General features: G+C 39.6%; 1 pseudogene; it reads right to left on the bottom strand.

Annotated features, from left to right (window-relative positions):
* The window catches only part of LOC102871262, a 48,824-nt pseudogene extending 33,191 nt beyond the window's left edge, over positions 1 to 15,633 (bottom strand).
* Positions 15,634 to 24,534: the final 8,901 nt, after the last annotated feature.

A 24,534-nucleotide genomic window follows, 5' to 3' on the forward strand; every position in this document is an offset into this window, starting at 1 on the left:
GAGTCATGCTCAACTCGACAGCAATCAACAACAACATGTGCTGTTGAGTGAGAACTAACTCATAGCTGACCCTCCATTGGGTTTTCAGAGGCAGTACATTGTATAGGAGATTGCCCATCTGTCTCCACCACAGCAGCTGGTGGATTTGAGCCACGCGTCTTTGGATAGACAACACAACTCCTTACCACGAGGCTACCACAGCTTTCTGCTATATTTAGTTTATATAGTTTCTTGGAATGTTAAAATTTTAGAAAAAGAAGAAATTAATGTTTGGGAGAGATTAATGAGTGAGTGGTGACAGGAGGAACGTGAGTATGGTGGTGATAGAGTAACATGAGGGTGACTGTCCTTATGGAAATATTAGATATGAAAGTGTCAGTATCCTGGTTGTATAGTGTATCATAGTTTTCAATGATGTCACTATTGGTGTAAATCAGAAAGAGTATAAATGGGATTTCTCTGTATTATTTTTTACAATTGTATGTGAATCTGTTTCAAAATTAGAAGTTTAATTGGAACTAAGACTATTAGGTAGAAGAGATGTAATGAAGTTTGTTGCTTACACATTATGTGTCAGATCATTTTTTACATATAAATGCATTTTTTGATATATTTTGGCTACGTAAGATTTGAGTCATTGACGACTCGATGGGACTTAACAACAACACCCTTAACCTAGAGAGAGCTCTGGAGACCTGGTGGATAGAAAGTTATGATACCAAATCAAAGACATGTGATTTTAATCTGCGGCCCTCAGACCTGGTTTTAACTGGTTTTGGTCAAACATTCTTCTAAGTGGTATAGATAGCACTATTCATTTGCTGTATGGGGGTAACTCGTGATTGCTGTGATGCTAAACCCTGTGACACTGATGTGTCAAATGTGATAATGGTTACCCATGGTGGACAGTGTTTGGTGGAGCTCCCCAATTAAAACAAGCTTGGAAACAGGAGTGGTATCCACTTACGAAATAACTTGCTTCTGAAATAGCTTGCCTTCAGAAACTCTATGAACTTGGAGAAAAAAGAAAAGTTATACAAATATTCAGGTCTTTCATTCACAGGGTTACTATGAGTCATCTACAACTCGACAGCACTTAACAATAACAACAACATAAGATTCATCATTTCCCCACATCTGCCTCTATAGTTGTGTTTTTAAGAATTTATGTTCAGAGGATAACTAAACATTTTTGCACTGATTGCTATGAAAAACATGTTTACTATTGCATTATTTACCAGAGGAAAAGTTCCAAATGCCCCAAACGTCAAGCAGAGAATGTTTAGAGTTGGCAGTATTTGCACACTGTGTATGTAAGGTTTAGGCATTGCGCGCACCAGGGCAAGTTCCTTTCTGTGCTGCAATGCTCCACCTTCCTCAATAAAGATAACAAGGTTATAGTGAGACTCAAATAATTTAAAACAAACAAAAAACCCAAACCAACAGCACTCTTAGATGAATGACTGCTGTTGTATGCTATCAAGTCACACAACTCATAAACATGAATTCTATAAACTACAGATCTATACCCATCCTATCCTATGTCATCCTTGTCAACTCTGATACTCATCAACACTTGAGCTCACTGCTGCAGTAACCTTGTCAATCAATCTTGTTGAGAGTCTTTCTGATTCTTCTCCATTCCAAGCATGATCTCCCTTTCTAAGGTAGAGCCCTTCCTGCCAATATGCCTAGAACATACGAGACAAAGGTTCATCATTATTGCCTCTTCAGAGCACTCTGGGTACACTTCCTCTAAGACAAACTTGTTCTTTTTTGCTGTCCTCAGGATATTTAATGCTCTTTTCAAACACCAAAATTCAAAGGCACTAATTATTCTTCTGTCATCTTTGTTCATTGTCAGATGCATAGCAAATGGTTGAAAATATCCTGGTCTAAATCAGGAGTACTTTAAGTTGACATACTTGCTTCTTTATATTTTGGAGAGTCCCTTGACAGCTGACTTTCCCAAGGCAAAACACTCTTTTGTTTTCTTGACTGCTAACAATGGTGTTAATTAAGAATCCAGGTAAGATGAAATGGTTGACAACGTCAATATTTTCTCTATCTGTAATGATACTATTGGTTCAGGAATGAGAATTTTTGTTTTCTTGATGTTTAGATGTGGTCTATCTCAAAGGCAGTAGTCTTTGAACTTCTGCAGCAAGCATTTCAAATCCTCCTCATTTTCGGCAAGCAAAGCTGTGTCTTCTACATAATGCAGATTTTTCAGGAATTTTCCTGAGTTTGATATACCACTTCTCTTCCTTAAGTTCAGCTTCTTAAGTGATTTGCTCAGCCTACATATTGAATAGGTATGGAGAAAGGATGCAGTCTTGACACAGACCCTTCTTGACTTTTCTCAAGTAATAACCAACTGATATTGTTTACGCAGTTTGGTAATTTTAAACAATATTTATAATAACAAATTCTTAAATAATAATGTTTTGAAAATATTGAGAGAATACCATGGCTATTGGGAAATACTACAAGACAAAAGAAACATTGCTTTCATAAAGAGGATGATACATCTGGAATAATCTTCTTTTCTTTCTACTATTTCCCAAATAGTCTGTGTTGTGAATTTAATGCACTTATTAAAAAGCTATTTTTTAAAAGAAAGGAATATATGATTTTCTGAACAAGTTTTTATACCTTTGGTATTTTTCCCTGTTTCTTAAAGACAGCCTCTCTTCTCAATCAAGCCTTTATCACCTCTTCTAGTCTCACTGATTTCTCTTATACTTTGTTCCCCATTCATTTCACATAATTCTTCTTTCTCAGTTATCTTCAGTCGGCCTGGCCTTTAGGAACGGTGTCCAGACAATAATACAACTACTATTCCTTGACTTCTCTTTTTAACCTTCATTCATACTTCATTGTGATGGCAACAGATTTAGCACATTCTAATTACTGTTGTCTGTTGCTTTGGGAAAATCTGCTCTCAAGGAACAATTTAAAGTGCTGCAGAATAAAGACATCAATGTAAAGACTAAGTTGCACCTGATCTAAGACATAATGTTTTCACTGACTTCTAGTGTATTTGAATACTAGAGAATGAATAAAGAGAAGAACTGATGCCTTTGAAAAGCAATGTTGGCAAGGACTTTTGAACATACATACCTGGGAGTGACAAGCCACCAAGCAAATCTACCTTTGATGACATGAAACCTGAGTGCTCCTTACAGGCAAGGACGGTGAAACTATGTTTCACATTCTTAAAGAATACCTTTTTGGAAGAGGCCAGTCCTTGGAAAGACACTGTACTTGGAAAGTGAGAATTTGGCCAAAGAGAGGAAGAATATCATCAGTGAAAGAGATTGGCACATTAATCCATTTTAACAATGAGCTTGATATGGTGGAGTTCATGATGATGGTGCTGGAAAGGTTCTGATCTGCTGTTCAAAGGTTTACCAGGAGTTGTAGTAGCCTCAAAGGTGCTTAACAACAGCAAAACCTAATTCTCACAAAATACTCCGGTGGTGTGGTCTGCTGATAATCTAGAAGTCACACATGCTTGGTTCAGCCTTGGAAACATGCTGGGAGATAAGCTGAAAATCAGAACTGACATCATGGTGATAAGCTAGAGTTTATAAATAACATTTACAAATTGTCATTTAAGGGAGCTCTGATCATGATAGATGGCAAAGAGATTGACATTGTTAACAAATTTAGTTTGCTTGGCTCCACAATCAACACTCTTGGTACCAACAGCCAGGAGATAAAAAGACAAATTACATTGGGAAAGCCTTCTGTCGGAGACCTTTCCAAAGTATTAAAGAGCAAATTCTGTTAGTCTGAAGACTAAGATGTGCCTGATCCACACCATAGTTTTTGCAATGACTTGCTATGTATCAGAGAGCTTTATAATTACTACGGATGATAGAAGGAGAATTGATGCCTTTGAGCTGTGGTGCTGGAGAAGAGTATTGAATATACCATGGACTGCTAGGAAAACAAATAAGTTTGTCGTAGAGAGGGTGAGACCAGGCTGCTCCTTGTAGGCAAGGTTTCTGAAGTTTTGACTGACATACATTGGACATGTTAAAAGGAGGGACCAGTCCTTGGAGAGGGATGTCATGTTTGGGATTGACAGCACAGGAGTGAGAGGAAGACCCTTGATGAGATGAATTTATTCAGTGACTGGGGTAATTGGTGTACATGTGTCAGAGACAGTAAGATTGGCACAGGATAGAGCAGGGTTTAGGGCTGTTGTACATAGGGTCACTATGAGTCACACATAATTTGATGGCACACAACAACAACAACAACAACTGATAGTGTAGTCCATACAGTGCTGTGTTGCTAATTCAAAGACTACACCATGCTTGATCGTTCAAAGCCACCAGCCTTTCCTTGGAGGAGGGGGGAAACTACCAGTTTCCTTTCAACACAATTTACACACAAGAAACCCATTGGAAGGTCAGCTTTGAGTCAGTTCTGACTGAATGGCATGAATTTTTGAATTGTCATCAAGTCATGTCTCAAGGAGACCCCATGTGTGTCAGATCACAACTGTTCTCCACAGTGTTTCTTCCTTAGAATTGTCACCAGACTTCTCTTCCTGTAACCATAAAGAATACAACGGGATAATGAGTCTACAAAATACTGTTCAATGAAAGACAGAGCTGGGCTACAGTGTGCTGTGTCAGCATTTAAAACAGAAGCATAAAGTATGATCGAACATGAGATCAACTTCTTATGTCAAAAGTGACAGGAAGTGGGAATTCTCTTTTAAAAATTATTAAGTGGCAGAGGGTAACACATTGAAGCATTGTGTAGTCTCTATTTCAAAACCTGGACAATTTTTCCTTAAGCGTAATTACGAAATGCAGGTTTCTGAAGATATTTACAAACATGTCAGGCTTAACTAGATCCAGTTAAAGGGCATTCCTGCCAGGAGGAAAAGGATGAAGTGAAATAAAGAACAGCTCAACATTGTTGCTGTTGTTGTTGTTATGTTCCGTCAAGTTGCTTGCGACTCATAGCGACCCTATGTACAACAGCTCTAAACTCTGCTCTGTCCGGTACCAATCTCATTGTCTCTGACACACTCATCCTGATTGCCCCAGGAACCGAATCAATCCATTTCCTAGAGGGCCTTCCCCTCCTGCGCCTGCCCTCCACCCTCCCAAGCATGATGTCCTTCTCCAAGGACCGGTCTCTCCTTACAACATGGCCAAAGTATGTCAGATGATCCTCAGAATTCTTGCCTCCAAGGAGCATCCCGCTTTAACCCTCTCTAGGATGAATCTGTTTTCTTAGCAGTCCATGGTACCCACAACACTCTTCTCCAACACCAAAGCTCAAAAGCATCAATTCTCCTTCTATCCTCCTTAGCCATTGTCCAGCTCTACGATGCATAACAAGTGATTGCAAAGACCATGGGCTGTACCAGACACACCTTAGTCTCCAGAGAAACACCATTACTCTTCAGTACTTTAGAGAGGTCCCTAACAGCAGACTTTCCCATCGCAATACCTCTTTTAATTTCCTGACTGCTGGTGCCAACAGTGTTGATTGTGGAGCCAAGCAGACTAAAGCTGTGAACAATCTCAATCTCTTCACCATCCATCCTGATGTTGCCAATTGGTCCAGTGGTGACAATCTTTGTCTTCTTGACATTGAGCCTCAGTCCATATTGAAGGCTGCAGTCCTCAACCCTCTGCAGCAAGTGCTTCAGGTCCTCCTCAGTTTCAGCAAGCAGAGTTGTGTCATCTGCATAACGCAGATTGTTAATAGATCTTCCACCTATCCTGACACCACAATTCTCCTCATAGAGCCCAGCCTCCTGGATGATCTGTTCTGCATACAGGTTGAAAAGATATGGAGACAGGACACATCCCTGGCGTACATCCCTCCCAATTTTGAACCATGCAATGTTTCCTTGCTCTGTTCTCATGACTGCCTCTTGGTTCAAGTATAAGTTTAGCATTGGCATGATCAAGTGTTCCGGGATTCCCATTCTTCTCAGAGTCAGCCACAGTTTGTTATGATCTACACAGTCAAATGACTTTGCATAATCAATGAAGCACAGATATACATTCCTCTGGTACTCCCTGCTTTCAGCCAATATCCATCTAACATTAGCTACAATATCCCTAGTACTACGACCCCTTCTAAACCCAGCCTGGACTTCTGGCAGTTCTCTGTAACTTACATCATCTCAAAAAAATTTTTTAAAAAAAAGATTCTTCTCAAATACATGTCTACATTTTTACTGTTTCTGGTATCATTTTGACTTTTTTAATAGGATGTGTGCTGTTGAGTTGATTCTGACTCATAGGAAACATGAGTGCCCCATAGCTTTTGTAGGCTGAATTATATAGAGGAGTCAATTGCTAGGAGTTTTCCCCTACAGACTTGCTGGTGGATTTGAGTCTTGACTTTTCAGTTAGTAGCCAAAGGCTTAACTTTTTCAACATCAGCAGGGCTCCTTGTCTTAATATTAATTACACCTCCACCTACAATACATAACCAAACAGACTGCAATTGAGTTCATTGAAATCAGGGTGATATACTATCAAGTTCCTAGGGTGGTAAGTCTTTACAGGAAAATGTTGACCATCATTCTTTTCAGAGTGGCTTGTAGATTATTTGAACTGCTGACCTTATTGTTACTGGTCCAACTCCTAAGGCGCTAAATCCTGCCTCATTTTATAATCACTAATATTAATGAGATTCTTCTGATGGAAATCAAAGGGCTGGCACTATACACACCGGTTACAGCTTAGTATCTACACTAATGATTGATTTATTATCTATATTATTTTAAATCACAAAAAATGTTTATTCAGTAAATTGAACAATTGTTAATGATTATAAAACCATAGCTTCTCTTTTGTTTTCCAAGAGCTTGTCTTGCATTTGCCAGATATTCTTCAATTAATCACACTTGACAACATGACAGAGAACTGTATTCTTTTCTATATTGTTGTTGTTGTGCATCATCAAGTCAGAACAGACCAACAGCTTACCCTCTAGTGGGTTTTCCAAGGCTGTAAATCACACAGAAGGAGATTGCCCATCCTTCTCCCGCGGAGCAGCTGGTGACCTCGAACTACACGTGCCTTCACGATTGCTTTGCTTTTCTTACCACGAGGCTACCAGAACTCCCAATAGTTGAAAATCACTAAAACAAGCACAGTGTAGTTTTTTTTTCATTTTTCAAATTTTAAAAAATTTAGGAGAGCAAAGAGAATAATTTATACAATAACTCATGTACCTATTACTAATAATGAACAAATAGAGATATTTTGTGTTTCTTGCTTCAGATTTATTTTTATATTTATATTTACAAACATGAAATTATAGAGACGTGAGGATTTTGTTTAAGTACAACACAAAGGCAAACATTTTCAGTGAATTTCTTTAAATTCTCCTAAATAATTGTATCATTATATATTATATATATTATATATAACATGAATATCAGTTAACCAATTGCTGTAAGGAAATATATGTTGAAATCAGTGAATTTCTTTAAACTCTGCTCACTAATTGTATTTTATATATATATTATATATCTATTATATAATATGAATATCAGTTAGTAATATATGTTGAAATACAATTATCTTATTTTCAGTGGCTAATTTTTATGAAAAGGAGCTTGCCACACCTTTGTTTCAAGGTATCTCTGGATGGACAATAACTTGATGATGGGCAGCTTGGTTTAATTTACATCTTCCTGAATTTTCCCTGAGGTAGTGCATCTTTTCATGTTTACATATTATTTGGAGTTTTTAATTTAAGTTGCATGTTCACATACTTTGACATGTTGTACATTATAATATATATGCATTAATTTATGATAAAAGATATATTTTTATTTTAAATAAATTATTTCAACATTTTCTTTAAAATTTTTTTTTAAAAATTCTAAGTAAAGCAATGATGTCACTTTGAAGATTAAAGTGCACCTGAACCAGGTGCTGCTGTAGCTGATTCAGGCCATGGTTTTCTCAATTGCTTACTGTATGTTTGAGAGCTAGACAATGAATAATGATGAATAATTAATGCCTTTGAGTCATGGTGCTAGAGAAGAGTGTTGAACATACTAAGCCCCATCAAGAGAACAAACAGTTCTGACTTGCAGAAGGTGAAATCAGGCTGTTCCTTCGATGAGAAAATTTTGACACTCCTTCTCAAATACTTTGTTCATGGTGTCAGGGAATCCTAATCCTTGGGGAAGGACATTATGCTTGGAATGGTGGAGGAACAGTGCAGGAGACGAAGACCCTGGATGAGATGGATTGACACAATGACTATGGAAATGGGCTCAGAGGAGTCAGAGATGGTGAGGCTCAAGGCCATTGTTGATAGGGCCATTATTAGTTGTGTCCGCTATGAGTTAACTTAATGCACATAACAACAAAACAACAATACACCGAAAAGGCACTTTAGTGGTATGTGTAAATTATTGGGCTGCAACTTAAAGGTCAGTAGTTCAACTCCATCTGTCACTCTTAGGTAAAAAAACTGGACAGTCTCCTCTTGTAAAGATTTGGAGTCTTGGAAAAATAAGGGAGGTTACCTCTGTGGAGGAATTAAGTCAACAACAGTAAGTGAGTTAATAAACCAGGAGATGAGCCCAGGTGGCACAGTGGTTGACTACTCAGCAGAACATCAAAAGATAACATTTGTCCAAAAAAAGAAAGAAGTGGCTGTCTGTCTACTTTCATAAATGTTCTGTGAAAATGTTATGGGACAGTTCTACTCACTTTTTTAGGATCACTACAAGTTAGAATCAACTTGATAGTAACACTATTAGCTTTCCATATACCATAAGAGAAAACATATTATTTTTTTTTAGAAAACATTTTTTTTTTAAATGCCAAATGATTTGAATATATTTTTTGGTAAGGAAGGCATATGAATATATATTCATCATATATATTGATGTCCAGCATTATTATTAGAGAAATTAAAATTAAAACCATGAGATTGAATTAAAATGTATATTTGCTAAAATTAAATATCATAAATACAAAATTCTAATAAGAGAAACTGAAACCCACATGTGTGGCTATTATTGGCAAAAGATAAAATCACAGAACATTTATTAGCTCAACTATACATTCATTAGTCAAAATATATGTATGTGTGTGTATATGTGTATATAGGTGTGTGTATATATACACATACACACATACGTACATACATATAGATAGTTGAATATGGATATATTCAACTATATATAGTTGAATATATGTATTTGAATGTATATATAGTTGAATGGGTGTGTGTGTATGTATATATATATATTTGAGTGAATATAGTTGAATGTATATAGAATTGAATATATATTCTAATATATATATAAAGTTGAAAAGTAGTAACTTACATTAATTAACTTGTAATTTATATTATTATCTGTATAAATTTTTATAGCATTGGGTTGTTTAATTTATGCTAAATGAAGCTTGAATACTTAAAGTTAGACAACATTTAAAAAATTAAATTGTTACTTGATGGGAATAATTATAGAATTATTTTGCAAAATAATTATATACTTATTTTGCAAATATTCTGAAGGTGAGCCGAAGCTGTAGGAAAAAAAATCTCTGGCTTAATCTCATGGAAATCTGGGGAAGAAAAAGAGACGGATAGAAAAAAACAATCAAATTCTCCTCCTTCCTAGTCATCCCCACGTTTGTCTTGCTTTGTTCCCACACCTCCGCCTACCACAGGGCATGAAACACTTGACAGCCTAGATGAGCTAGAAAGACTTTGTAACCTGCCTCTTTTGAGTGTTTTTTGTTGTGTTGGTTTTCTTACTTTTTGTTCCTGTGTAAAACTAACAATTTTTATGTTTTGAAATTTTGTCCTGTATGAGTTCAAGAGAGAGATTGCCCTACAGAAAGGGAGACTTTTAGGAGACTCCAGGGCCAAGATGACCTGGAGGAATAGGTAAAAAGATAAAAACTTGGTCTCACTGCCACTGACTGCTCTGGGAATTGGCAGGCCTTTGAGCACCCTGTGGGAGAAGGACAAGCATCCTCCTCTCACGTATTAACTCCCTCTGAAAACCCTCTGTGGAGTCAGCTATGGGTCAGTTCCCACTTGAAGGCACACCGCAAACAAGAGAAGAGCCTTACAATCAAATTTTCATTTCAAGTATTCTACTTGTAATTGTGATCTAGTTCTAATTTACAAACTATTCTACCAGAACAGAAAAAGAAATGTATTAAATGTAATATCCAGTAAAAGTTAGCTAGATATATGACATACAAAGTTTTACAAAATTTATTTCTAATGCAATACATTACACATTCTCTTTTTCCTGCAACAGAGGTTATATATACAATAAGAAGATATCCTACACCAATGAACCAAATTCTTGCCTGTATTTATAAAGTGTGATGTATTGTTTTGCAGATTTGAACTTGATCATATTATTTTGGTATGAATAAACCCCTGAGTCCCAAGAGGTCTGTGCTAAAGCCTAGTATTGCATATCAAGGGCATACTTAGATAAAGTCCAAATACATGCAAATGCAGGACACATTTTTATTAAACCAGGGCAGCACCAGGGCTTTTATTTAGATAATTGCACAACCAATTGGCAGCATCAGTATGGATGGCGACGAGATTAAGACAGTTAACAGTTTTAGTTCACTTGGCTCCACAGTCAACACTCTTGGTACTCGCAGCCACGATATCAAAAGACAAATTGCATTGGCAAAGCCAGCTGTCAGGGACCTCTCCAGAGTACTGAAGAGCAATGACATCAGGCTGGAGACTAAGGTGTGCCTGATCTGGGCTATAGTCTTCGTAATTGTGTGCTATGTGTCAGAGAGCTGGACAGTGACTAGGGATGATAGAAAGATAATTGATGCCTTTGAGCTGTGGTGCTGGAGAAGAGTGTTGACTATACCATGGACTACTAGGAGAACAAATATGTTTGTCCTAGAGAAGGTGAAATCAGGCTGCTCCTGGGAGGAAAGGATTCTGAAGTGTCATCTGACATACTTTGACATGCTGCAAGGTAGGACCGGTCCTTGGAGAGGGACATCATGTTTGGGAGAATGGAGGGACAGCACAGGAAAGGAAGATCCTCGATGAGATGGATCAATTTAGTGAATGGGGTAGTTGTGTTGGAGACAATGAGGTTGGCACAGCATAACAGAGCAGGGTTTAGGGCTCTTGTACATGCATTTGCTCTGAGTTGCAAGCAACTCAACAGCACATGTCAACAACAACAATTGCACAACAATGAGTAATCAAAAAGCATAAACCAAAACATTGGCACTTCTCAGTATGTTCACTGTTGTTTGGTTTGGTTTAGTTTCTTTTAAATAATTGATCTTATAACTATTAAGTAAGGTTAGACATATATTTTTAAAAGTGTAGTTTAAAGTAGAAAGTTGAGACCTCCAGAAGCATTTCCCCCAAACCCTAAGGATTTCTAGAAGCACAAGCTGAAAACCATGAATCGCTATACCTTTTCAATTCTCTGGATGCCCTAGGTGCAGCAAACAAAGAATAAGCTTGGCTGCTAGTGGTACAATGTCCAAATTACCCAAAAAGTAACCTTGAAAAAGGGCCTGGTGACCTAATTACAAAATAATTAGCCACTGGAGACTTTATGGATATCCAGGTATAAGGCAAGAAGGAGAAATAAAGGATATTAAATACAGAAAAGGAGAAATAAAATAATCTCTGTTCTCGGGTGACCGGATTCTGTATGTTGTTTTTGTTATATGCTATTGAGCTGTCTATGATTTATAGAGAGCCAATGAACAACAAATTGGAACCTTGCTTTATTGTGTACTACCCTGAAGTCGTAAAGGATTTCAGTTTTCTTTTCCCACAATCACCATCCACATATGCAAGAAGTTTTCTTAAAAATATATCGAATGATGTATTACATGGAGTAACTCTGCTGCTGTTTCAAGTCCTGAAGAGCAAGTATATCGTTTTGAAGTTTAAGGAGTTCCTTACCTAAACCACATTTGTCTTGAAAGAAGTGAAGTTAGGTTGTTTCTTAGAAGCAAGCCTGGTGCGATTGTGTCTCATGTACTTTGGGCATGTTATCAGGAGGGGTTGGTCTTTGAAAGGGTATCCTGCTTAGAAAAATAGAGGGTCAACAAAGAAAAGGCTTTAATGGAGAAGAATTGACATAATGACTTGAACAATAGAGAACATGAGAATGATACAGGTTGGATGGGCTGGATTTGATTCTATTGTCAGTAGGGTTGACATGACTTAGAGCTCATTCAAAAGCATTCATAAAAGCCCATTCATAACAACTACTTAGGAAAGGCTCTTTTGAGCACTCGACCCAATGCTTAGAAAAGTCACTGTGACCTACTGGGTAAAGAGGCTGCCAGTCCAAAGGCCATCAGTTCATGTTACTAGCTGCTCCATGGGAGAAAGATATATGATGTTCTCCTGTGTCATATACAGCCTCATAGATGCACTCACTGGAGGATCAACTATATGAATTAGTTTTGACCGGACACAATGAATATCCAGTGCTTAAATGTCCCACTAATCAAGGAATGTTCTAGTCTGAGCTAAATAAACAAGTGACATACCCAGCTCTGTGAATCTTAGGATTTTACCTTTCAATCTTTCAGATTGTTCTTTATCCAGCTTCAGGCAGTCTCTTGACACTATTTGAGTATCAACATTCAAATGGAACTTTCTGCACCATGAAGTGGAAACTCTCCAAAGCGTTAGCTATGGTAATCATAAGGTAAACATGTTTGTTTGCTGTCATGTTGTCTTTTAATGTCTGATAGGAGTTTTAAAAAATCTATTTTTCTTGTCTTCTATGGAGAAGGGGGAGTGTTCCCAAGTGACAGAGTAAATATGATACCTAGTGCTCCATTTTGGACAGATATAAATGTTAAAAGTAATAACGTTTATTCATTATTTATTATTTGGAAACTCAAAGAACAGTTTTGGATGTATGATCCCACTCTATGAGAGGGCAAAGCTTAGGTTTCTGACACTTATTTCACTGGAGTAAATGGTTAAACACAGTAAATAGAAATTATTCTTGTTATCCATAATTGTTGTTGATGATATTTGCTTTTGAGTAGAGCATGACTCATAGCAACTCCATGCACAAAAGGCATAAAGCCCCTCTATAACCATAGACATTTCTCAAAGTTCTTAGAGTTTCCAGAGGCATGTTATTTAGGAAGTGGATGCAATTTCTGCTTCCAAACCTGTCATAGTATGTTATTGTTGCTATGTGCCTTTGAGTCACCTGTGATGTATAGCTACCCCTAGGTACAGTAGCTCTGAACTCTTCCCTGTCCTGAGCCAGTCTCATTAACTCTGACACGCCAACCCCCATTGCTCCAGTTACTGTATCAATCCATCTCATCTGGGGTCTTCCTCTGCTGCGATGTCTGTTCAGCCACCCAAGCATGATGTACTTCTACAAGGACCAATCTCTCTTGGCCACATGCCCAAGGTAAGTAAGGTGGAGCTTCAAAATCCTAACCTCCAAGGAGAGACTTGGTTTCACCCTCTCCAAGACAGACCAATTTGTTCTCTTGGTAATCCAAGATATGTTCAAGACTTATCTCCAGCACTGCAGCTCCAAGGCATCGATTCTTCTTCTGTCATCCTTAGTCATTGTCCAACTCTCTGAAGCATGGCAAGTAATTGAAAAGATCATGGCCTGGAGTAGGCACCTTTGTATCTAGACTGACATCGTTGCTCTTCAGCACTCTGGAGAGGTCCATGGCAGCTAATTTTCCCAATGCAATTTATCTTTTGATTTCCTGACTTCTGGTGTTAAGAGTGTTGATTGTAGATCCAAGCAAGCTGTAATTGCTAAAAACCTCGATCTCTTCTCCATCTATCACAGTGCTGCCAATTGTCCAATAGTGAGAATCTTTGTCTTCTTGATCTTGAACTTCAATCCATAAGGTCAATCCTTGACCTTGAGCACAAGTGCTTCAGGTTTTCTTCAGTTCCAGCAAGCAAGGTTATGTCATCTGCATATTGTAATTTGTTAATGAGTCTTTCTCCTATCTTGATTCCATACTTCTCCTCACAAAGACCTGCTTCCCAAATGATCTTTTCTGTATACAGATTGAAAAGGTATGAGGATAGGATGCATTCCTGACCACTCCTTTTCTGATTCTGAACCAAGTAGTGTTTCTTTGTTCTGTTCTGTGGACTGCTTCTTAGTCCAAGTATAGATTTCATTTTGTAAGGTCCCCACAAATAGTGTATTAGCAACTATCAAACCATCTTTGTTTGATCACAGCTAGGAAAATGTAGACATCTCACAACTCAGATGTTTTTTCCTCTTAGTGTGTGCATATAGGCAAATGACTATAAAAGTAGGTTGTTGGCATGTGTCATCAAGTTGACTATGACTCATGGCGACCCTGTGCACAATAGCTCTAAATTTTTATTTGGAGCCAATCTCACTGTCTCTGACACATCTACTCACATTACTCCAGTTACTATGTCAATCCATCTCATCCAGGCTCTCTCTCTCTCTCCTATGTTGTCCCTTTATCCTTCCAATCATGATGTCCTCCTCCAAGGATAGACCTGTTTTTTCTCTTGGCAGTCCACAGTATGTTCAATACTCCTCTGCAGTACCACAACCCAGAGGCATCAATTCTTCTTATGTTGTCTTTGTTCATTGTCCAGCTCTCTGATGCCTGACAAGTAATTGCTAAGATCACGGCCTAGATCAGGTGCACCTTAGCCTCTAGATGGACATCGTTATTCTTTAGCACTCTGGAAAGTCCCTGATAGCAGATTTTCCTAATATAATTTGTCTTTTGATATCCTGACTGCTAGTGCCAAGAGTGTCGATTCTGGAACCAAGCAAGATAAAGTTGTTAATAATTTCAACCTCTTCTCCAACTATCATGATGTTACCTGCTGGTCCAGTGGTGATAATCTTCATTTTCTTGATATTGAGCTCAATCTATATTGTAGTCTGCAGCCCTTGATCCTTGGCAGCAAATGCTTCAGGTCCCCCTCATTTCCAGCAAGCAAAGTTGTGTCACCTGAGTAATGTAGGTTGTTGATGAGTCTTTCCCTAATTCCGATGACACATTTCTCCTCATAAAATCCGTCTCTCGAATGATATATTCTGCATGTAGATTGAAAAGATATGGAGACAGGATGCATCCCTGACATAGTCCTTTCCTTATTTTGAGCCATGATGCATTTCCTTTCTCTGTTCTGATGACTGGCTCCTTGTCCAAGTATAGGTTTCACACGAACACATCAGGTGTTTTGGGATTCTCATTCTCCTCAAGGTTATCCACACATTGTGTGATCCACACAGTCAAATACCTCTGCACAGTCAATGAAATACAAATAGATATTCCTCTGGTATTTTGGCTAAGATCCACCTGATATTGGCAATGATGAAGGTAGGTTAGGAATTTATGTTATAATTACAAATGCAATTCAGTAAGTAAATGAATTTACAAATACAGAATCCATGAACAATGTAGTTAAACTATACAAAGTATTATCATTTGGGAACATGTCTATCATGTAAAATATGCAAATAAATGTTTAAACTTATATTACAAATATGTTTGTGTGGTGCACCAACATGGCGCCACTGAGGACGCTGTGGACAACGCAGAGCTCTGGCACACCCGGCTGCCCAACCACGCCGAGTTCATGCATCTCCGGGAGGGACTGAAGAACCACAGCTGCACGGAAGCGGAGATAGCCTCCTCTTCCTCGTTATCTTCGCCATTGCTGAAGAGAAACCTGCTTTTCGGCCTCGGGGGAGATAGCTTCTTGTGGGACGGGTGGAAAGCTCCTTCCTAGTTGTTCGTCTTTGGAGCTTCAGCGGCGTTGGCGAGGAACCTTCCCTTTCTCAGTATCAGAAACTGCTGTGTATAAATCCACCCCTGTTTGAAGTCTATCAAGTCTTGTTAAGTCCAACACAGCATCATGTCACACTTATATGACTCAAAGGACTTACAGTATTAGAATTACCTAAAAGATGGGGAAGGAATTCTGAATTTGAAGGTGGAATATCCATAGTGAATTGTAGCATACAGCCTGGTATCCAAGTGAAATGCTGGATCCCCACCTAGTGCTGTTAACATCAGATAACATGATAAGAACTCTGAGGAGAAATGTGGCATCAGGATTGGAGGAAGACTTATCAAGAATCTGAGTTATGCAGATGACACAACCCTGCTTGCTGAAACTGAGGAGGACCTGAAGCGCTTGCTGCTGAAGGTCAAGGACTATAGTCTTCAATATGAGTTGAAGTCCAACATCAAGAAAACTACGATTCTTGGGGGTCGGTAGGGAGAAAAGTGCAATAATGAATGGCTGGAAACCCTAAGTCTCTGTAAACTTTCATTAAAATTAGTTTTTAAAAAAAGGAAAGAAAATCCAAGATGGCGGTGGAGGCAGAGACAGCTTGGTGAGCTGCGGGAGCAGCGAACCACTTAAAGCAGGGCCATTATGGCATTCCACAGACTTCAGCTTATTGATAATTGAACACTTAAACAGTTAATGACTGGCTCTCAGTGAAGATCGAGGCTCAACAACAGGAATTCAAGGATTCCCAAGGAGAAATGGGTGAGTCTCATGGCTCCCAACTCCCACCCCCTGCAGAGCCCGTGCCAAGCTGAACAGCTGCTGCAGCTCCATGAGGCTTCCACAGCCAGAACCAATGGATTCCCTCACCCAGGATGGATGCTGGGCACCGGCCCTCCTCAAGACTGGTACAACGAAGCCACCACACTGCCGCAAGGTGGACTTGTTCTGGGGAGAATTCGTGGAGCCAGGATGGCGGCTGTGGGGAAAGCAGGCACCCGCCAGCTGCCAGCACAAGAGGGGCCATGCACCCACCGAGCGTCCGTGTGGCAGGGTGGGGGGTGCACCCCCAACGGCCGCCTGCGCTGGGGGGGACCGCGTGCCTCCCGCCGGCCTCCCACGCTGGGGGTGGGGTGTGCGCCCTGCTGGCCGCCTGCATAGGAGGTGGGGGATGGGATGCATGCCCGCCATCTGCAGGTTTGGGTTTCCTTGGACAGGCAAAAGAAGATGATTGCCTATACAAGGGATTGCTGATAGTCACTGTGAGTCTGATGACCTTAACAGTGGCAGCATGCACAAGAGGGCCAACATCCTAAATGCACCACATATTTTGTTCTGTTGAATGCTTCTGCCAAAAGATGGTTAGACCTGGGGGGAGTCTGTTCACAATTTTCAGGTTCCCTTTATCATATATAAAGGGGGAGGGCAGTGACACCTACTTCAAAATATAGTATGACCACTTATGGGGGGGGGGGGTAAAAGTGGCAGTGCTGGAATTGGAAACACTATCCCTGACCACAGAGTCCTCAATCAGGCAAGGGGACCAGATTGGGGTAGGGGCAATTGGAGGGGGAATATACCAGCCAGCTTCTGGGGGTTGTTGCCCTGCTCGGGATGGGCTGCCCTCAGCCCCCTGGCTCGGGGCGAGCCACCACGGCCCTCTGCCTGGGGCGGGCTGCCCTTGGCCCCTGGCTCGGGGTGAGCCGTCACAGCCCTCAGGGTGAGCTCCTCAGCCCCCAGATTGTGCCATCTGACCCCTGGGTGGGGTAGGGGGGGGAAAGAATACTTAGGGTATCCAGAGAATGTTACCTAGGCCACCTTCTGCCACCCTCCCCCCCCCAGTAAACCTGAAAGCAACACCCTCAAATCCCTTCTATTTGTAACTCACAAGTTTGTTCTCTCTAGGTTTGCTCCCTTTCCTATAGGTAACCTTAACACTGAGTTTTACTCCAGAATTGACCCTGAGCCCAGTGCCAGTGACAAAAAGGAAATGCAACTGACAGCTAAGGAAGCAAAGGAGGATGGAGCCACTGGGTTCAACCAGCCATCCCCACTGGACCCACCTGGGAAAACACTTTGCAGTCCAGAGGGGAGCAAATGACAGGAAAATATCTTCTAACAGAGCAAAAAGGCAAGCAGCTTTAACCCAAGACCACCAGTAAGGTGATAAAACGTCCTCCCTTCCCCCCTTTGCATCTATGCCCCTGTTCGGCATGAAGAAGCCAGAGAGTCGGCATCCAATTCCCAAATCAATAAGACAGTTGGTTTAATTACCATTGGAAAATGCTTGTCATTCCTCTGTAGCATCTGGTCCCCACTGGACCCTCATCATTTCCTTCACCTGCTCCCCCCACTGACCAAACTGTGCAGCTCTGCAACTGCATCCTGGCCCATCCTCACCCTTCTACCCTTAACCCTCACCTCCTTGTACCTGCAATATGTTTTTCCCAATTAAAATTTTTTTTTAAAAAAAAGCAAATATGTTTGTGTTTGGGAAAATAATTTAAAAAATAATCATATCAATTTTTTTGCCCCGCACTTTCGAGGATCAAAAGTACCTGACTCAATCATGGTATTTCAGTCTTCATATGCATGTGAAATGTGGCCTTGGTTAAGTAAGGTCAAAGAATTGATGACTTTGAATCACAATGTTGGTTTCAGAGGCCATAAACTGCACAAGAGGAGATTGTCAATCTTCTTGTTATATGCCATGAAGTCATAACTGACTCATCCCTGCACCTCCAGTGGGTCTTAGAGACCATAAATTGCACACAAATAGATTGTTTATCTTGGTTTTCTAAAGATCAACTTGTGGATTTTAATCACCCTTGGGTTGATAGTTCAGCTCTTTACCTGCTAGGCCTCTACACACACACACACACACACACACACACACACACACACACACACACACACAAATGCTTCAATATTTAATTTATATAGTACGTTCACAAACAGACGAATTAAAGTCTCATCAACATGGTTCTTTTTGTTAGGTGCTGTAGAGTTAATTCTCCACTTGTATCAATCCCATGCAACAGGATAAAATTATCCCATAGTGTTTATAAACTATTATCTTCAAGCTGAGGAAATTACGGTAATTTAGTCTGTTCGGTGTTGCAATACTAAATCAAAGGCAGAGGTTCTCTGAATGTCTGACTTTGCCAGTCATTCTTTGGGAGAAAGATGGGCAATCGCCTCCTGCGCCATTTATAGCCTCTGAAAACCAGCTAGAAAATCAACTATGAGTTAATTTCAGCTTGATGACTACTAATTTAGTGAACAGATTACAAGATCTTTCTATTGGAGCTACTGAACTAAACTACCCACCTTTCCGTTAGAAGCCAAGTACTTGACTATTATGCCATAAGGGCTCCACTACAACCATCAGTAATTCATTCATTAATTAACCCACACTAATTTTGAGGTTAAATTCTAAATCTTTAATGCAGTGATTACATTTTTCCCACCTTGCGTATAATTTTCAAATACTTATCCCTAACAGAAGCTATCTTTTTAAAACATTCTCTTAAAGTTTATGGAGAGCTTTTAAGGAAGATTCACTGATACACCATGAGTAGGCTTCCCTTGAACACAAATCAGATCTATGAGGACATTGATAGTTTAAAAATTACTTAACTATTTCATTTTTTTATAGATGCTCTCTATTAAATTTCTACTTTGTAAGTCTTGCTTTACTTGAAAAATGCATTAAATTTTGATATAAATTTTCAATTTTTATGTAAATACATCACTTCCAGAAAGAACAAAAATTGAATGTAAACAAACTACCCAGAATCCCATTTATTAAGAAGATGCAGGAGTGGAAGGGTAAAATTGAAAAGTTCTTGGCAAAATGTGACATTAGGGTGCTGATAGCGACTGCCGGGTTGTGGATGAAAGGTGTGCCACTCAATCTTTCAGCCATAAGGAGACATTCCAACGAAAAGGACCCTGGAAGCCACAGAGAATGAGCCTTCTTTTCACACCTGCAAAGTGAATGAGTTTTATATGAAAAATTTGGCTCATCAAATGTTTCATGTAGCAAAATATTTGGAGTTGAAACACATGAATTTTTTTAGCAAAAAAAAATTATGTCTTGTCAAACTTTCTAGTTCTTTTGAAAAATAAATGAGCAAGAATCTTGTTCTAAGAGTCACTTGGAGCTTTAAAAATTTGTCAAGAAGAATATAGGATTCGGGAGTCACTGCTTAACATTTCAGTCTGACATTATGGAGAACAATAATATATTCCCATGATATTCTCTCTATAGTTATGATGGCCTAGTGGTCAAAAGCTGTGCTGAAATGATCTCAAAAGCACAAGGTTCGTATCCACCAGCTGCTCCACATAAGCAAGATGAGTAATCTCCTCCCATGCAATTAACTGCCTTTGAAGATATGCTGGAGGATCAGCTATGGGCTGGTTTTGATTTAATGGTACACAATAGCAACAATGTAGTTATGATAAGGAGGAACCTATAACTAACTGGTGTTAACAAATTATGACCTCTGGCTCCTGGGTCAAATCTGGTATAAGGTTTATTTTTTTTAAATATTCTTTTGCATATAATCAATAATCTACTTCAGATTTCATACACATATTTTGAGCTTTATACAATAATTTAAATGTTGCATTTAATGAATGTATTTTGCATTTTGTACAGTCATTCATCTGTTATTGTTGTTGTTATTTGCTGCTGAGTCTCCTGTGACTCATAGTGTCCCTGTGCACCGCAGCCCTAAACCTTGCTCTATCCCTTGCCAATCTTACTGTCTCCGACACACCTATCCCCATTAACCCAGCGACTAAATCAATCCATCTTATATTTCGTATTCCAATCACTGGTGTCTGCTTATAGCTGTTCCTCCTCTTATGTGTATCCATACTTGAGGGCCCAGCCTCAGTTGCCATATCTGCTAGTCTAAGTGTGCTCTGTTGTACACAGGGGGTTCAAAGGTCTGCTGTTTCAGAAGTGGATGGTCAATGTTTCCTCCTAGACTGTCTTAATTTGATTGCTCAGATTTAGAACACTATCTGACAGACAAGCCTTTTACAGAGAAGAGCAGATCAAACATATACGTTTTCTTTTACATAATTTTCATTGGTCTATGCTTATTATAATTCCAATTTTTCAAGTCTTCACTGCACATGTCCCATTGCCTCACCCTCCTCTACCTCCCATCTGCTATCCCAGTGATGTTTCCCTCTTGCCCACTGTCTACTCTCCCTTCTCTTTTCCCCCATTTCCTTTTGAACTCTTAAGAGAAAATCCCCTCAGTTAGTTGTTGGCTCTGAAGGGACTTCCTTGGTGCTTTTACCAAGTGCAGACCACATGGGGATCTCCCTGTGAGGATACCCATGTGTCTTGGCCTTCTCTAGGATCAAGGACATTCCTTGCTCAGTGACCTAAGTCCCAGAGGACGCAGTCCATTCTTGGCAATTATTTCTTAGTGGTATTGAGGTCACCCTCTCCCCATTGGCTTACTTTCCACCCCTCTTATCTCCCCTGAGATAAAAGCTGTTCTATGTCACACTCTGAAAAGACTTTCCTTACACTGATCAGGGATGGATGGGATTAAGGCATATTATATTTGACCCTTAATTTTTTTACAACTGTTTGTTTTATATATCATGAGGTATCATTAGATAGTTTCCACATTTTATCATTGCACACATGGGTTTTAGAGAGACACAATTTCATTCATAGCCATAATAATCAATAACTCTCCTAAAGATTCACATCTTTCAGCACATATAGGAAGTGCCTAACTCTAAACTCTAACCCATGTCTCTCTCATCCCAACCTTGTTCTAGCATGCACTGAAGCTTCAAATCTAGTTCTCTTGGTTTTCTATTTAATAATAAAAGATTTCATTTTAATTGTGATTTTAATGAATGTTTATAAAACAGTTGGATTTCACTCATTTATTCATTCATTCTTGCAAACGAATTAATTTTCTTCACTCCACCTTCTTTCTGTCTCCCCCAGTTCACTTTCTTTCATTTTTAAATATTCATTCATTGTTGTACAATTCCCTCCCACCTCCTCCCTTCCCTTAGTCCTCTTTGCAATGTACCGCTTATTATAGACTGTTGTCTTGCATATAGTCATGTATTCCTTTTAAACAGTTCTTTCCTTCCTCTGCTCCAATACAGTGTTCATTTTTTATCCACTCTTTTGCTATTCTTCTTCCAACTCCCATGTCAGTCCTACTTTGTAACAGTGGTGATATGCAGCATTTGTCCTTTTGTAACAGATATTTCACTCAGCATAATGTCCTCCAGGGTCACCCATATAGTGTAATGTTTTATGAGATCATTATTTTTCAGTGCTCTGTGGTATTTTATTGTGTGAACATACTATTTTTTTCTATCCATTCATTTGTTGACAAAGGATTGTTTCTATCTCTTAGGATTGCTTCCATCTCTTTGCTATTGCAAATAATGCAGCAATAAATATGGAAGCACATACATCTGTTTGGATGGTGGTTCTGGTTTCTTTACAGTATATCCTCAGTAGTGGAATGGCTGGACCAAATGTGATTCCTATTTCCAACTTTTTGAGAGTGTAAAATTGCCTTTCATAGTGGTTGTACCATTTTACACTCCCACCAGCAGTGAATAAGTGCTCTAATCTCTCCACAACTTCACCAACATTTGTTGTTTGTTGCTTTGTTGAATTTCACTATTGTGTGGGATCAGATTTAATTTTCAGTGGATAAAATGTCAGATCCAGAATGGAATGAGTGTGGATATTCTATTTATGTATGAATTATGAGTCACATCCTACAAATTAGCTACAGATAGAACTTATTCAAGATGTGAATAAAAGCATCAATGGTCACAACAATTGGGCATGTGTTTCTCCTGAAACCAACTGATGCTTCATGGTCCTGGTAATAAGTTACCCTCCGAAAGCATTTCACTCTTCCGTTCCACCTTGTATAAAATCCATGAGAAAGAAAATCAAAGTTGCTGCAATCAGAACTTCTTAAAGAAGACCGATCTGTACTTGAGATTTCATTTTTAGTTTGGTGTAAACGCTTTATTTTCTGTATTGCTATTCTTGTGTACCTCAGAGTCAGGACCCATACCTGCCCCTTGATGGGTTATCAGAGGCAATTAATCACACAGGAGGAGATTGCCCATCCTTCTCCAGCATTTTCTATGTAAAATTTGATAATTCTTTTTTTCTTCTTGTTGTTGTTGTTATGTGCCGTGTCTTTTACGACTCATAGCGACCCTATGTACAACAGCCCTAAACTCTCCTCTATCCTGTGCCAATCTCATTGCCTCTGACACACCCATCCCGATTACCCCAGTCACTGAATCAATCCACCTCATAGAGGGTCTTCCCCTCCTGCACTGTCCCTCCCCTCTACCCAGCATGATGTCACTCTCTAAAGACCTGTCTCTCCTTACAACATGTCCAAAGTATGTCAGGCGAAGCCCCAGAATCCTTGCCTCCAAGGAGCAGCCTGGTTTAACCCTCTCTAAGATGAATCTGTTTCTTTTCTTGGCAGTCCATGGTACATTCAATACTCTTCTCCAGCACCACAGCTCAAAGGTGTCAATTCTCCTTCTGTCCTCCCTAGTCTTTGTCCAACTCTCTGATGCATAACAAGTGATTGCAAAAACCATGGCCTGTATCAGGTGCACCTTAGTCTCCAGAGAGACACCGTTGCTCTTGAGTACTTTAGAGAGGTCCCTAACCTCAGACTTTCCCATCGCAATACTTTTTTTTATTTCCTGGCTACTGGTGCCAAGAGTGTTGACAGTGGAACCGAACAAACTGAAGCTGTTAACAATCTCAATCTCTTCACCATCCATCCTGATGCTACCGATTGGTCCAGTGGTGATAATTTTTGTCTTCTGGACATTGAGCCTCAGTCCATACTGAAGGCTGCAGTCCCTGACCCTCTGCAGTAAGTGCATGAGGTCCTCCTCAGTTTCAGCGAGCAGGGTTGTGTCATCTGCATAATGCAGATTGTTGATAGATCGTCCACCAATCCTAATGCCATGCTTCTCCTCATAGAGCCCAGCCTCTCGGATAATCTGCTCTGCATACAGGTTGAATAGGTAAGGAGACAGGACACATCCCTAGCGTATACCCTTCCCAATTTTGAACCATGCAGTGTTGCCCTGCTCTGTTCTGATGACTGCCTCTTGGTCCAAGTATAGGTTTCTCATTAGCACAATTAAATGTTCTGGGATTCCCATTCTTCTCAGAGTCAGCCACAGTTTGTTGTGATCTATGCAGTCAAATGCCTTTACATAATCAATGAAACACAGATAGACATTCTTCTGGTATTCCCTGCTTTCAGCTAAGATCCATCTAACATCAGCAACAATATCCCTAGTACCACGACCCCTTCTAAACCCAGCCTGGACTTCTGGCAGTTCTCTGCCAGTCGTTTTTGGATAATCTTCAGTAGAATCTTGCTTGCATGTGAAATCAATGATATTGTTCTGTAGTTTCCACACTAATGAGCGAAGACCAGATGAGTTGTGGGAGGATGTTAAATGTATCATCCACGAAGAGTGCAGGCGGTCATTACAAAGACAGAAGAGGAAGAAAAGACCAAAATGGATGTCATAAGAGACTCTGAAGATTGCACTGGAACGTAGAGAAACCAAAGCACAAGGAAGAATCCAAGACACTAAAGAGCTGAACGGAAGATTCCAAAAGGCAGCACAGAATGACAAAGCAAAATATTACAATGAAGTGTGCGAGGAGCTAGAGTC

The sequence above is a fragment of the Elephantulus edwardii genome, unplaced genomic scaffold (assembly GCF_000299155.1).
Source record: "Elephantulus edwardii isolate Elephantulus edwardi_28Jun2011 unplaced genomic scaffold, EleEdw1.0 scaffold00150, whole genome shotgun sequence".
Taxonomy (NCBI): Eukaryota; Metazoa; Chordata; class Mammalia; order Macroscelidea; family Macroscelididae; genus Elephantulus; species Elephantulus edwardii.